The 13642-nt window shown below is 37.5% G+C and overlaps 1 protein-coding gene across 20 annotated transcripts in view; it reads left to right on the top strand.

Annotated features, from left to right (window-relative positions):
- Trip12 (thyroid hormone receptor interactor 12) overlaps positions 1–13642 on the top strand; it is a 119025-nt gene that overhangs the window by 5141 nt on the left and 100242 nt on the right. Inside the window, exon 1 of one of the 20 annotated variants that reach the window (XM_029538457.1) lies at positions 2247–2268. The exons of the other annotated variants lie outside the window; for them this stretch is intronic. The gene's annotated coding sequence lies outside the window, so the exon portion shown is untranslated. Of the gene's footprint in view, positions 1–2246; positions 2269–13642 lie in introns of those variants that run through there. 20 annotated transcript variants of the gene reach the window in all.

The following is a 13642-nucleotide window of genomic DNA, read 5'->3' as shown; positions in this document are numbered from 1 at the left end:
AGACAGGGTTTCTCTGTATAGCCCTGGCTGTCCTGGAACTCACTCTGTAGACCAGGCTGGCCTCGAACTCAGAAATCCGCCTGCCTCTGCCTCCTGATTTATAGTTCTTTATAACTAGAAATTACTACTTAACTAGTCATAGAACTTGGGCCCAAATGCAGTTAAATTTTTTTTAAAATTAAGTTTTACCTAGGTTTGCATTAACATTCCAGTTAATACTAAAGTGTCCTTACTAAAGGATCAACTTTACTATCCTTTTTAGAGAAACTTCAGACTTTTTTTAAAGATTGATTTTCAAATTTTGTGTGTTTTAAATGCTTTGCCTGATGTTTACAACATACCATGGATACCTGGTGTCCACAGAGGTCAGAAAAGGGTTTAGATCACTTGGGACTGGAGTTATACATGGTTGTGAGCTACCATGTGAATGCTAGCATTTGAACCAGGGTCCTCTGCAAGAATAAGTGCTCTTAACCACTGAGCTCTCTCTACAGGACATCCTGTGTTCACATTTTTATTACTGGCAGAATTTGTACCTATTCTGGTTTGTTGCTCCCATATAACATAAGTACTTTATTTTTGTTTGTTTTTGTTTGTTTCTTGTGGCTTTTTTTTTTTTTTCTTTCTTTGAACTGCTGATCTACCTCAGGTCTACCTCAGGTGCTAGGATCACCTGTTGGCATTTCAGTGTCCAAATCTTGGTCTTTGGTAGAATCTAGGGACCTTCTTATTTTCTTCTAGTGGATGAGTAAGGCAGTGGTAATTTTATTTGTTCTTATTGTTCTTATTTATTATTCGTCCAGGTAGTTAAATTTTGAAACAGGGTGTCATGTAACCAGGAAGACCCCTAACTCATGATCCTCCTACATCTACCTCCTAAAATGCTGGGATTATGGGCATGTTCTGTCACACTGGCCTTCCAGAGGTAATTTGATGACTCAAGTGTTTTGTAAATATCAACCTGGCTTGCATTTTCCCCTCATTTAAACCAGTACATACATAGTAGCCAGAGGATGGAATAAACTTAACTTCACCCCTTCAACTTAACTTTTTAAACTACTCTCGCTCTGCTGGTTTTAGTTTTGGTTATCTGTATATGGTTCACTTTGGGATTATAATGGATTGCTTGTTGATGTGTGTTGTTTTTGCCTCACCCTATACACTGTGGCTCTCTTCAGACACACCAGAAGGAAGGCATCGGATCCCATTATATATGGTTGTGAGCCACCATATTGTTGCTGTGAAGTGAACTCAGGACCTCTGGAAGAGTAGTCAGTGCTCTAAACCACTGAGCCATCTCTCCAGCTCATGTGTAGTTCTTAACAAGCAATGAAAGCTTTGTGAACTAGTAGTTATTGATATTATCTACCAGTGCTGCTCTAGGTGGAACTTTGTACATAGTGCATACTTAACTGTTATTTGGTGGTAAGTAGATAAGTATATTTATGGTGGACCATTTTCTTTTTAAGTAAAGTTTGACTAGCATGGTACAAAAGGTATAGTTCTTTAAATCTAATGACATTGATAGTTTCAGATTAGCTAAAAGGTGACTTTTTAGATTGAAGTAAGTCTTTATTTTTCCCTGAGACGATTATGTTTTTATTTTCTTGGTGGTTCCCTTAGTTTCATTGAACTAAGAATAAAAAGGAATTCATGATTTAGGCGTATATGCTTTGCTTTGAGGTCAGATTTTCCTACTTCTGCCTCTGTTGAGATCAAAGGTGTGCACTACCACCACTTGGGGAGTCTATTGGTGATAGTTTTCTGGTTTTGCTTTAAGAACATGTTCTAAAGTTGGGCATGGTAGTTCATGCCTTTAGTCCCAGGAAGAGGCGGGCAGATAGATCTCTTTGAGATCCAACCAGGTCTGCATAGTGAGTTCCAGGACAGCAGTGCTGCATAGTGAGGTCCCCAGATTAAGGAGGTCAAGGTCACCCTGGGATCATACACTGCCTTGGGAAAAATTCCAGTTGCCTGCTGCTGCTCTTAGTTTTCTGGACTGAATGGCCATTCTGATTTATTATTATTATTATTATTATTATTATTATTATTATTATTATTAAAAGAGGGTTTCTTTGTATAACCTTGCAATTAATTCTTGGAACTCACCTACCTCTGATTACAAGAGAAAAAGCTTGGGTTCTAGTCCTAGTTTTTCTTTTTTTTGATACAGGGTTTCTCTGTATAGCTCTGGCTGTCCTGGAACTCACTCTGTAGATCACACTGGCTTCTGAGAACCTCCTGCTTCTGCCTCCTTTGAGATTAAAGGTGTGTACCGCCACCATTTGGCAGTAATAGATTTTTTTTATTAAATTAAAAATTATTATTTTTTGAGACAGGGGGACTGTATGTGCTGTCACATGGTTACTGAGAATTGGACTCAGGACCTCTGGAACAAGAGCCAGTGTTCTGGAACAAGAGCCAGTGTTCTCTGTAGCCCCAATAACACATATTTTAAAAAATATTTCTTGAAAATGTTTTTAGGCTTGATGTTTCCTAGCACAGAGGCACCAGACCCTGAGTTCAAGGTGGCCTGGAAAGTTCCAAGGTCATGAGTTAGTTCCAGGTCATCAAAGGCCTTATCTTAGAAAAAGACAAAAAAGTCTGTTGAAGGAAATAAACCCTGTAGATACTATATGCATGAAATGCTTTTATTTGGAGAGACAAGGTTTTATTTTATATATAAATATATATATATATATATATATATATATATATATATATATACACACATACATACACATACATACACATATATGTAGCTATTTTAGAGGGGATGCATTTATTTCTATGAATGTGATGGTTTTGCCCTTACATTGAGTTTTGAAAGCTATTTATAAACTGAAGTATCTTTAAACGAACCTTCTAGACTTGAAGTTAGAGCATTGGAGTTATAGAATTTCAGTGTGTATTTGGTCACCTCTTTTGCTATCATGACTAGTGAATTCTGCCTTGACTTAAATTCCTGCCCATTGGATTGTGGGTAATACTCTGAATAAATAGATGGACCTTGTGCTGTCTTATGATGAACTCAGTTTGAAGGCCTTTTGAACATCTGATGGCCTAGAAGTCCAAGTGAGCTTTCATAGCTTATCTGTAATTTACTGTTGAGTTGTAACTTGAGCTGTTTTGTGTCCTTAAAGAGAAGGTTCAGGAAGATCATATGGAGTACTACCCCCTTTAGTTTTTTCCTCCCAAAGTAAGTGCTTGTAGTTGTCTTGTAAACAGAAGTGCACAAGTATGCTAACTTCTGACTTAAGTAGTCAGTTTTTTTTTTTTTTAAAACTTGTATCCTTGCTCTTGCTTTTGTTTTGTTCCCCCATCATGTATCTTTTTAGATGTGTATGTACAGTTTCTTCTAATAGCTTCTGGAAGAAAGTCTTTGTTCTCCTATTGCTTTGCTGTAGTATACATTCCAACGTACCCCCCTCCCCAGTGCTGGGGATAGAACGTAGGGTTTGCTTTTGTTAGGCAAGTGATTACTCTGCTCTACCACTCAGTAAAATTTTGTGGTAGTTCTAGCTTTTTTTTTTTTTTTTAACATAACTTCTCTGTTTAACTGTCCTGGAACTCTGTAGACCAGGTTGGCTCTGCCTATTAACCCCCACCCTCCAGCACTGGGATTAAAGATGTGCACTACCACCACTCTTTAACTTCTAAACTAGGTCTTTGGTGCATTGGTACCAGTGCATGTAGATTTCTTCTTTCCTTGAATCATCTTCCTCCTTACCCTACTATTGAGATTTTTTTTTCCTCTTTAATGACCCTGTCTTGTTATATAATGTAACCCAAGATGACATACAAACTGATCCTCCTGCTTTGTCTTCCTGAATATTTGGATTACAGGAATGTTCCAGCATTTACTACTAAATATATGACCTCTCCTGAATATAGGGACTAGGCTGACCTCAAACTCATAAAAATACACTTCTGCCTCCCAGTGCTGGGTTAAAGGTCTGTACCACCCTTCCTGGCTGTTTTAACTTTTTAAGGTGGTGTTAGATGGTGTAGAGGATGTGAATTTTTCAGTTATGTTTATTAAAGTCAGCTACTTAGATTTCCTCCTCTTTCTTTTTGGTGGTGCTTTTCTGAAAAAGGGGTCTTAGGCAGCTCAGGTTGGCTTGAAACTTCATTGTGGAACAAGGATAACTTTGAACTTCTGCCTCCAGGTTCTGGGGATTGGATTACAGAAATAGATCGCTATACTAAACAAAATTAAATATTTAAATTTTTTTGTGTATGAATGTTTTGCTTTCATGTATATATGTGTACCAGGTGTATGCGTAGTGCTCATGAAGTTAGAAGGTTTTAGAGCCCTTGGAATTGAAGTTTTGGAGGGTTTGTGAACCATCATGTTGGTATTGGGAACTGAACCAAGGTCCTCTGCAAGAGCAAGTGTTCTTGACCACTGAGCCATCTCTCTAGCCCTAAACCCAGTCAGATGTATGTATGTATGTATGTATGTATTAAGATAGGGAAGACCTTATCCTTGCCTCTGATCTTCTTGCCTCTAACTTCCCTAGTGTTAGGATTATGGGAATGAATCACCATGTTTTATTTAATGCTGAGGGTTGAATTCTCAGGGCTTGGGCATGCTATACCAACTGAATTACATCCGCAGCTCACTTGAAGGAATTATTAAGGCATAAGATAGCTTTGGTAAAATTGATTTAAATTTAGTGTTACTAGCTTATTATTTTTTAACCAGATGACAGTTTATCAATACATATTTATTCATTGTTTTCTGTTTGTCAGCACTGCTAAGAGGAATATAAAAGGTACCTAAAACAGTGTGTTCTTAGAGTTTTGTTAGAGTTCATATATAGTTGACACAGGAGTTACTTGGTCATGTCTGGCAGAATTTGTTCTTCGTACATGTGAAGGTCTAGGTTTAATTGCCAGAACCCCAAACTTGTTACCAAATGGAAAAAAACAAAACAAAACAGAATTATATAGGAATACAGTATTTATCATAGAACATTATTCTATAGGTATTCTAAAGGCATGTTTGTTGCATTTAGAAATCTTGACACAAGTATTTAACAAGTAGTTTATGTCAGAATTCCAGCATTTGCAGAAGAATTGTTAAGTTTGGGGTCAGTCTGGGCTATATAATCAGTTTGAGGGCAGCTTGTGATACAGAGAAAGAGCCTGTCTTTTTTTTTTTTTTAAGATTTATTTATTATATGTAAGTACACTGTTGCTGTCTTCAGACATTCCAGAAGAGGGGGCCGGATCTATGTACGGATGGTTGTGAGCCACCGTGTGGTTGCTGGGAATTGAACTCAGGACCTTCAGAAGAGCAGTCAGTGAGTGTAATGAGTGCTTAACCGCTGAGCCATCTCTCCAGCCCCGACCCTGTCTTTTTAAAATACTTAATATTTATAGGGATATGTCTGGTGTCCCTGAAACTGTATATAGCTAGTTGTAAGCTGCCATGAGACTTCTAAGAATCAAACCTGGTACTCTGGAAAGGGAGCAGTGCTTTTAATCGCTGAACTATACCTAGCCCAAGACTGCCTTAAACAACCCAAAGTAAATAGTATAAAATCCTGTTGTAAATATAGTCACTTGAATTAAGATGAAGAGATGGGGGCTGAAAAGACTTCATCAGTTAAGAACACTGACTGAAAGGAGTCAAGTTCAGTTCTCAGCACCCACATTGCAGCTCACAACTTGTCTAACTCCAGTTCCCAGAGGGTTTGCACCCTCACACAGACATGTAGGAAGAACACCAATGCACATAAAAATAAATCTTTTTAAAAAAAAGATAAAGGGGAGGGCTAGAGGTGTATAGCTTAGTAGGTCCTTGGTTCTATTTCTGTGCCCAGCTGAGTGAAAAACTTTCTGTGTGGCTAGAGAGATGGTTAAGATTAAGAGCTCTTGTTCTTCTAGAGGACCTAATTTAGGTTCTAGCACCTAGATTAAGTGGCCATGATTATAACACTGGCTCTCAGGCTTTTCAAGGCCTTTTTGTCCTCCTCGAGGCAAGGTTTCTCTGTGTAGTCCTTCCTGGACTCTTTAGAACAGGCTGGCTGAGGCCATCTTAACAGCCTCTTTGGGTCATCTGCACTCAAGTGTACATGCCCAGACAGATATATATATATGTCTATAATTAAAGCATAATAATTATTAAAATAAAAGACCTGTGGCATCAACTAGAATGCTAGGCAGATACTTTAAAACTTAAGTATTAAACTGGGTAGAATTAAGCTGGAGTGTGGTGGCGCACACCTTTAATCCCAGCACTTGGGAGGCAGAGGCAGATGGATTTCTGAGTTCTAGGCCAGCCTCATCTACAGAATGAGTTCCAGGTCAGCCCAGGCTATACAGAGAAATCCTGTCTCAAAAAAAAAAAAAAAAAAACAAACCTCCAAAAGAACAAACCTCCAAAAGAATAAACCTCCAAAAAACTGGGTAGGATTAATTTGTATTCTAAGGTATCATTTTTTTAAAGATTTATTTTTATTTTATATGTATTGGGTATATCTGTGTGTCACATGTTTGTGGGTTACCATGGAGGCCAGAAGAGGGTATTGGATTCCCTAGAGCTGGAGCTACAGTACAAGCAGTTGTGAGCCACCTAATACGGATATAACTGAAAAGCAGTAAGTGCTCTTAACCACTGAAACGTGTCTAACTCCAGAAAGGTATACTTTTTTTTTTTTGGAGAGAATGGAACCCAGAGCTTTGCCCAGAAACCCAGACATGTCTTATGTGATCTGCCTTCCTAGTCCCTTGAGTACTTTTTAAAAGTTCTTTCTATAGTACTTAACTAGTGAGTGAGCAACAAAAACATTAGGTCTTAAAGCAGTCCTCAGAACTAAAAAAAACGGAATAAATGGTAATTGAATGTGCTAAGAAAGAAAGCTTAGACTAATAGAGGACATCCATGACTGAATAAAGGACTGATGGGAGTTAAATAGTTAACCATCTTTTTTATTTTATTTTTTTTATGATTTATTATTATATGTAAGTACACTGTAGTCTTTAGACACACCAGAAGAGGGTTTCATATCTCATTATGAATGCTTGAGCCACCATGTTGTTGCTGGGATTTGAACTTAGGAACTTAGGAAGAGCAGTCAGTGCTCTTAACTGCTGAGCCATCTCACTAGCCCCTAACCATCTCTTTCTTATTTATGAAACATTTAAAGTTGGTACCCCAAAATAGAACAAGAGATGTTCAGTTTTCAAGTCTATTTTTCCTCCACTTTGAGATGGCTCTTACTATGTTGCCCTGTCTGGTCTCATTTGTAATTTGAAAGAATCCTCCTACTTCAGGCTCCAGAATAGTTGGGGCTAAAGATAGGCACCACCTGTCCCAGATACACCTTCATTGTGTTTATATCTTTGATAAAATTTAGCCACAAAAATCAGTGTCTAAGTAAATGAAGCAGTTTCATAAAAATAATAGAATGGACTCCATAGACTCCTATGTATGAATACTTACTCTCCAGTTACTGGCACTGCTAAGACAGTTGCCTCAAACTGTGGATCGTGACTCCTGAGGGGGTTGTCAAATGATCCTTTTGAATTCCAGATATTTATGATTCATAACAGTAGCAAAGTTACAGTTATGAAGTAGCAATAAAGATAATTTCAGAAAGAACTACTTTTTTTTTTTTTTTTTTTTTGAGACAGGGTTTCTCTGTGTAGCCCTGGTTGTCCTGGAACTCACTCTGTAGACCAGGCTGGCCTTGAACTCAGAAATCTGCCTGCCTCTGCCTCCCAAGTGCTGGGATTAAAGGCATGCACCACCACTGCCTGGCAATAATAAAAGTCTTAACAGGAGTTTTATTTTCTTTTCCAGTTCATTTAAAATTGGATGTGTGTGTGTGTGTGTGTGTGTACATGCATGTGCCTTATAAAGGCTAGAAGATCCCTTGGTTACAGGGAAATCTTCAGTAACTTCAAACACAGGTCTGACTCTTATTTGGTTCCATACTATAATCTGTTCCATTTTCATAAGTTTGAACTCTACTAAATAAGGTGCACTTTGATTAAGAGTTCTTAGTTTCTTTTATTTCTTTTCTTCTGTGGCCTCAGGTATGGTGATAGGTAAGCATACTAACACTGTGCCACACTCCAAGCTTGCAGATGCATTCATTAGTTGCTCCTGAGAAATTTGTATAGTAAAAGTGTTCCCAACAATTCTATTAAACACAGGCCCTAGCCTTTCTTGGCTATATTGTGTAGGCTCTCTTGGAACAATGTAAAAATCCTACAACAGGATTCTAAAACTGAGAAATGGCTTAAATTGTGCCTAACAAATGGGAGCAAAAGCTTGTGGTCGTAATCAGTGAGTGTACTTCCAGCACTGGGGAAGCAGTTAAGCTTGAGTGCTATGATTATGTCTCATGGTCTCCACTATATTCTTGTTGGCTCTGTTGATTGCAGGTTGGTTTAACTTGTACTTTGTTTTGTTTTCCTGTTTTTGTTTTTGTTTTCTCACTATATAGCTTGGGCTGGGCTGCAAGCTCACTCCTAAGTCCTAGAAATCTGTTTGCTTGTCTCTCCCTTCTGAGTTCAAGGTGTGGGTTAACACACTGGGTCTGATTTGGCTTGAAATAGCAAAGGTGCTATCCGTGTAATTTCATAATTCAACACCATACCTTTTGTTTGTTTTTTTCCCCTGAGAAGGTTTTTCTGTGTGTCTCTGGCTGTCTTGGAACTCGGAGATCTTCCTCTCTTCTGTGTCTAGAGTGATAGAATTAAAGGCTACCTTTAGAGTGCTAGTCGTTGGCTGTCTCACTGGCTGGCTTCAATATAACACCTTGATACTGTATTTTTTTTATTTATTTTTTAATTTTGTGATATCAAATGTCATGCACATATACCTTTAATCTTTTTTTAAAAATATTTATTCATTCATATATATATATGTGTATATATATATATATTTTTTTTTTTTTTTTTTTTGAGTACACTGTAGCTGTGTTCAGACGCACTAGAAGAGGGCATCAGATCTCATCACAGATGGTTATGAGCTACCATGTGGTTGCTGGGAATTGAACTCAAGACCTTTGGAAGAGCAGTCAGTGCTCTTAACTGCTGAGCCATCTCTTCAGCCCAACACTGTATCTTTTTGTGGTGTTAGGAAGGCTGTATAGTTCAATCTTTATAGGTTGTGTGAACTTTGGAATAAAAATTTGTAATGTGTATATTTTACTAATAAGATTTAGGAGAGGCTCTGTAAAATGAATATGCAGTTTTAGACTTTTCCTTTGTGAATTTTTTTTTTTTAACCTATAATCGGGAAGCACAGAATTTCTCTGATCCATCTTCCTCTGTACCACATCCATATGCATTTGTGACTTTTCTTTAGGAGATGGCAACAATTCAGTCTGAATTTTGAGAAAAATTAAGTAGCTTTAACTTGGAATAGACCAGCTTGCTAATTATTTGTCAGTTGCCGTTGGTTTCAAAAATACTTCCTAGAAAATTAGATTGTTATATAGAAAATACAACTCTTGCCTTTTTGCTGTTGCTGCCTTGCCTTTTAAATTCTGCCTTCCAGTTGCTGCTATGAGGTAAGGCTTGGGGAATTTCAGCTTTGGCTGTGCACTGTAAGATAATCTGCTCTTGCCTCTTCTAACAGCTAATATTACCCTTCAGCTGCCTGTACTTCAGGTCGTGCTACTTCCTTCTTTCCTAAACATTTCACAGAAATTAGAAGTGAGAGCAGTTAATGAAAATAGCAAGTTTACCAGTATAGTATTTTGAATCAGCTAAGAAATTGAAGTTTTGCTTGCCTTTTTTTTTTTTTTTTTTGTAATGAGAATTTCTTACATAGGACTTAAAAGGCTTTAAAAAGCTATATATTGTGTGTGTGTGTGTGTGTGTATTTATATATTTACAGTAAAACATACAGGAGAGGCTTTAAGTAATAATATCAACAACAGTACATTGTTTTCACCCCTTCCCTTTGGTTTCTTACTTTGAGCATGGTAGTGGATATGGACTGCAGTCTTAGGAAGCTAATGTGGTAATGTCCCAGTGATAGAGGAATTTGAGTAGAAGAAGAGCCAAGGTTGGGAAGCAGTTTAAATCCTGGCTTCTAAACTACTAGCCACATAACTTTTGGTGAATCACTTTTGACTTCAATTTTTCCTTTTTAAAATGGAAGAATAGTACCTATAACCTATGACTGTTATGAGGGTTAATCAGAGGTGTTACAATAATGACTGTAACCAGATAAGTGCTTGAGTAATTATTATTGCTAGTTAGTAATTATTCTTACTTATAGGAAAGACTTCTTTTCTTTTCTTTTTTTTTTTTTTTTTAAATTTTTCGAGACAGGGTTTCTCTGTCCTGGAACTCACTCTGTAGACCAGGCTGGCCTTGAACTCAGAAATCTGCCGGACTCTGCCTCCCAAGTGCTGGGATTAAAGGCATGTGCCACCACCAGCCATCAGGTGATTCCTGGAACTGAAGTTATAGATTGTTGTAAGACATCATATGAGTTCTGGGAACTGAGTCCTTGCCTTCTGCAAAAGCTGCAAGTGCCCTTAACTGCGGAGCTATCTATTACCCTAGCCCCCATGGCTAGTGATTTCTAAAAATTTATTTCATTTATCCACATTGTGTGACTATGCCACTCATGTGTGGTTGCCTGAGGAAGCCAAAAGAGGGTGTTACATCCCTTAAAGGTGGAGTTTAGTTTTAACAAAAAACAACATGCATAAATCTTGAAAAATCAAGTATATAAATGTATCAATATTAACATCTAGCTCTCAGACTTCTGCTTGTAATGCATTTCCTAGCATTTTTAAATAGCATAGTGTAGTACAGTAGTTTTTTTTTTTTCAAAGATTTATTTATTATTATAAGTACACTGTAGCTGTCTTCAGATACACCAGAAGAAGGCGGCAGATCTCTTTACGGATGGTTGTGAGCCACCATGTGGTTGCTGGGATTTGAACTCAGGACCTTCGGAAGAGCAGTCAGTGCTCTTAACCACTGAGCCATCCTTCCAGCCCAGTACAGTAGTTTTTAACGCTGAGACCCTTTTATTATAGGTCATATTGTGATAACCCTCACCAAAAAATTATTTGTCTTAAAGGTTTAATTCATATATATGAGTACACTGGATTCAAATCCCATTTGAATCCAGCCTGGTCTACAAAGTGAGTTCCAGGGCAGCCAGGGCTACACAGAGAAACCCTGTCTCAAAAAACCAAAAAAACAACAAACAAACAAAAAAAAAACAGACAAAAGGAAAATAATATAAAATCCATATATATTTAGCCGGGCGTGGTGTCGCATGCCTTTAATCTCAGCACTTGGGAGGCAGAGACAGGTGGATTTCTGAGTTCGAGGCCAGCCTGGTCTACAGAGAGAGTTCCAGGACAGCCAGGGCTAAACAGAGAAATCCCGTCTCGAAAAACCAATTAAATAAATAAATAAATAAATGTCATTGCTAGTTGTGATGGGACATACATTTAATAATTCCAGAGGTTTGCCTGCTTCTGTTCTTCAGTGCTGAACTTAATAGGTCATTTTTTAGAAGTTTCTTTTTGTTTGTTTTTTGAGATAGTGTCTTTTTGTAGTCACCTGACCTGACTCCTTCCTGGTATTAAAGACTTGTGTACCACCACCACCCAGCTAGTTTCTTATAGGTGATTATTTAACATGCTAATTGAAAAGCGAAATTAGATGGTAAATTGAGATACTGATACTTTGGGAGATGGAAGAAGAAAACAAATTGGGGCCAAACCTGAGGCTGGTGGTACATAATTCTATGGTTCTGTACTTGTCTAGAATTTCTGAGGTCCTTCTTTAATACAATTTCTTCCTTAAATTGATTACTTTTTACAAAGTACATGTCAGTTGGTTTATAGTACCTTTCGATACTCAGGAAAGGTTTGGCATATGATCTTTTGATACAATTTATTTATAATAGATGTATCTGGTAAATAACGACAAAAGAACACTGAAGATTTACTGCTGATTCAGTGTAATACTTTGGAACACAAGCAATTTCAGAAAGTAGAATACCACTTCTAAAAATTGGTTTATTTTGTATTTGTGTGTGTGTGTTGGGGTGGGAGGGGGTCAGGCAAGGGTGGATTCTCACCTCCATGTGATTCCTAGGCATTGAACTTAGATGGTCAGCCTTGGCAACAATTTTTTTTTTTTTTTCTCATTTCTTCCTTCCTCTGAACCATCTTTGCAGGGGCTCTAAAATATCATTTAAAAAACATCATTAAGACTTAATTCATATGCCATATAGGTTATCCATTGAAGAATAGTATTTTCTTATAATTTTAAATTGTACTACCATATCATCACTTTTTAATTTTATTTTAATATTTTTTTGGAGTAGGTGTCTCACTCTGTAGACCAAGCCTCAGGGATTTGCCTGCCCCTGCTTCTCTAGTACTGAGATTAAAGGCCACTGTCTAACTTAAAATGTTTTTTTTTTTTACTTATTCAAACAAACCTGTACTCGCACTTAATTAATAATGACAGTTCTGTTGTGATAGTTTAGGATGCCTGAGTTTGGAGGTGGCCTGTACTGTTATGGTAGATGGGGTGGTGTGTTGGCAGGGCTTAGGGATGAAGCTCTGGTGGTTGAAGGGGTGGTTACTCACACCTGTAATTCCTACACCGACTATGTGGAAACAAGATAGCTAAAACTTCAGGGCTATCCTAGGCTACAGTGTGAGATAGTGTCGTGGAGTGAAGAGATCAATCTTCCAGTCTTTTAAGCACAGTTATTTAGAATGAGCTTTTATCTATTATTTCATCTATAAACTTAATCATCTGGGATTGTTAGGGTTAGATAATAAGTAACATGTTATAACTTGTACACTTGATACAGTTTTATCAAGTCAAAATGTACAGGATATTATAGTTGATAGTCTTTGTTCTTGGAAGCAGTGCTGAGCTTAAGGATGAGTAAGGTTTATGAGAGTATCTGCCTTGCTATGGAGGCACCAAAAAAAAAAAAAAAACTTAAAGATGGGGTGGAGTGGGGGAAGGGATGAGTTTGCTAGAGTTAGTTGCCAAGTGTGGTGGTATCTGTGTTTAGTGAAGACTGGAGGATGGCAATTAACTGAAACCAGTATTTCAGATACTCTTACCTATATCTTTTCTGTGTCTATTTCTATTTTCCCTAAAGATAGTTGTCTTTACGTGAATGTGCCATTGTAACAAAGCTTGTTGCTTTATAGTTTAGAAATCCTTATAGCCTTGGGGAAAAACTTTGGTTAATCCATTGCACATCATTTGCTGGATTCTGAACCCTGATTTTTGAGTGTTGTAAACATGAAGTATTGTCACATAGTATGTGAAAAAATGTAAGACACATTTATTTTTTGTAAATAAAACTTGTATTGACAGTTGTTTCCCTTTTGTTTGTGCTTGCTTTTCTTATTACTTGTACAAGAGTGTTTTAAAACCTACTCTGGATTTCTTCTTTTCTTTTTCTTTCTTTTCTTATTTCTCTTCTCTTCTCTTCTCTTCTCTTCTCTTCTCTTCTCTTCTCTTCTCTTCTCTTCTCTTCTCTTTTCTTCTCTTTTCTTCTCTTTTCTTCTCTTTTCTTGTTTTTGTTTTTTGAGACAGGGTTTCTCTGTGTAGTCCTGGCTGTCCTGGAACTCACTTTGTAGACCAGGCTGGCCTCGAACTCAGAAATCCA

Source organism: Mus pahari, chromosome 5 (genome assembly GCF_900095145.1).
Source record: "Mus pahari chromosome 5, PAHARI_EIJ_v1.1, whole genome shotgun sequence".
NCBI classification, from domain to species: domain Eukaryota; kingdom Metazoa; phylum Chordata; class Mammalia; order Rodentia; family Muridae; genus Mus; species Mus pahari.
The sequence above is the reverse complement of the archived record's forward strand: the minus strand, read 5'-3'. Positions and strand labels throughout refer to the sequence as shown.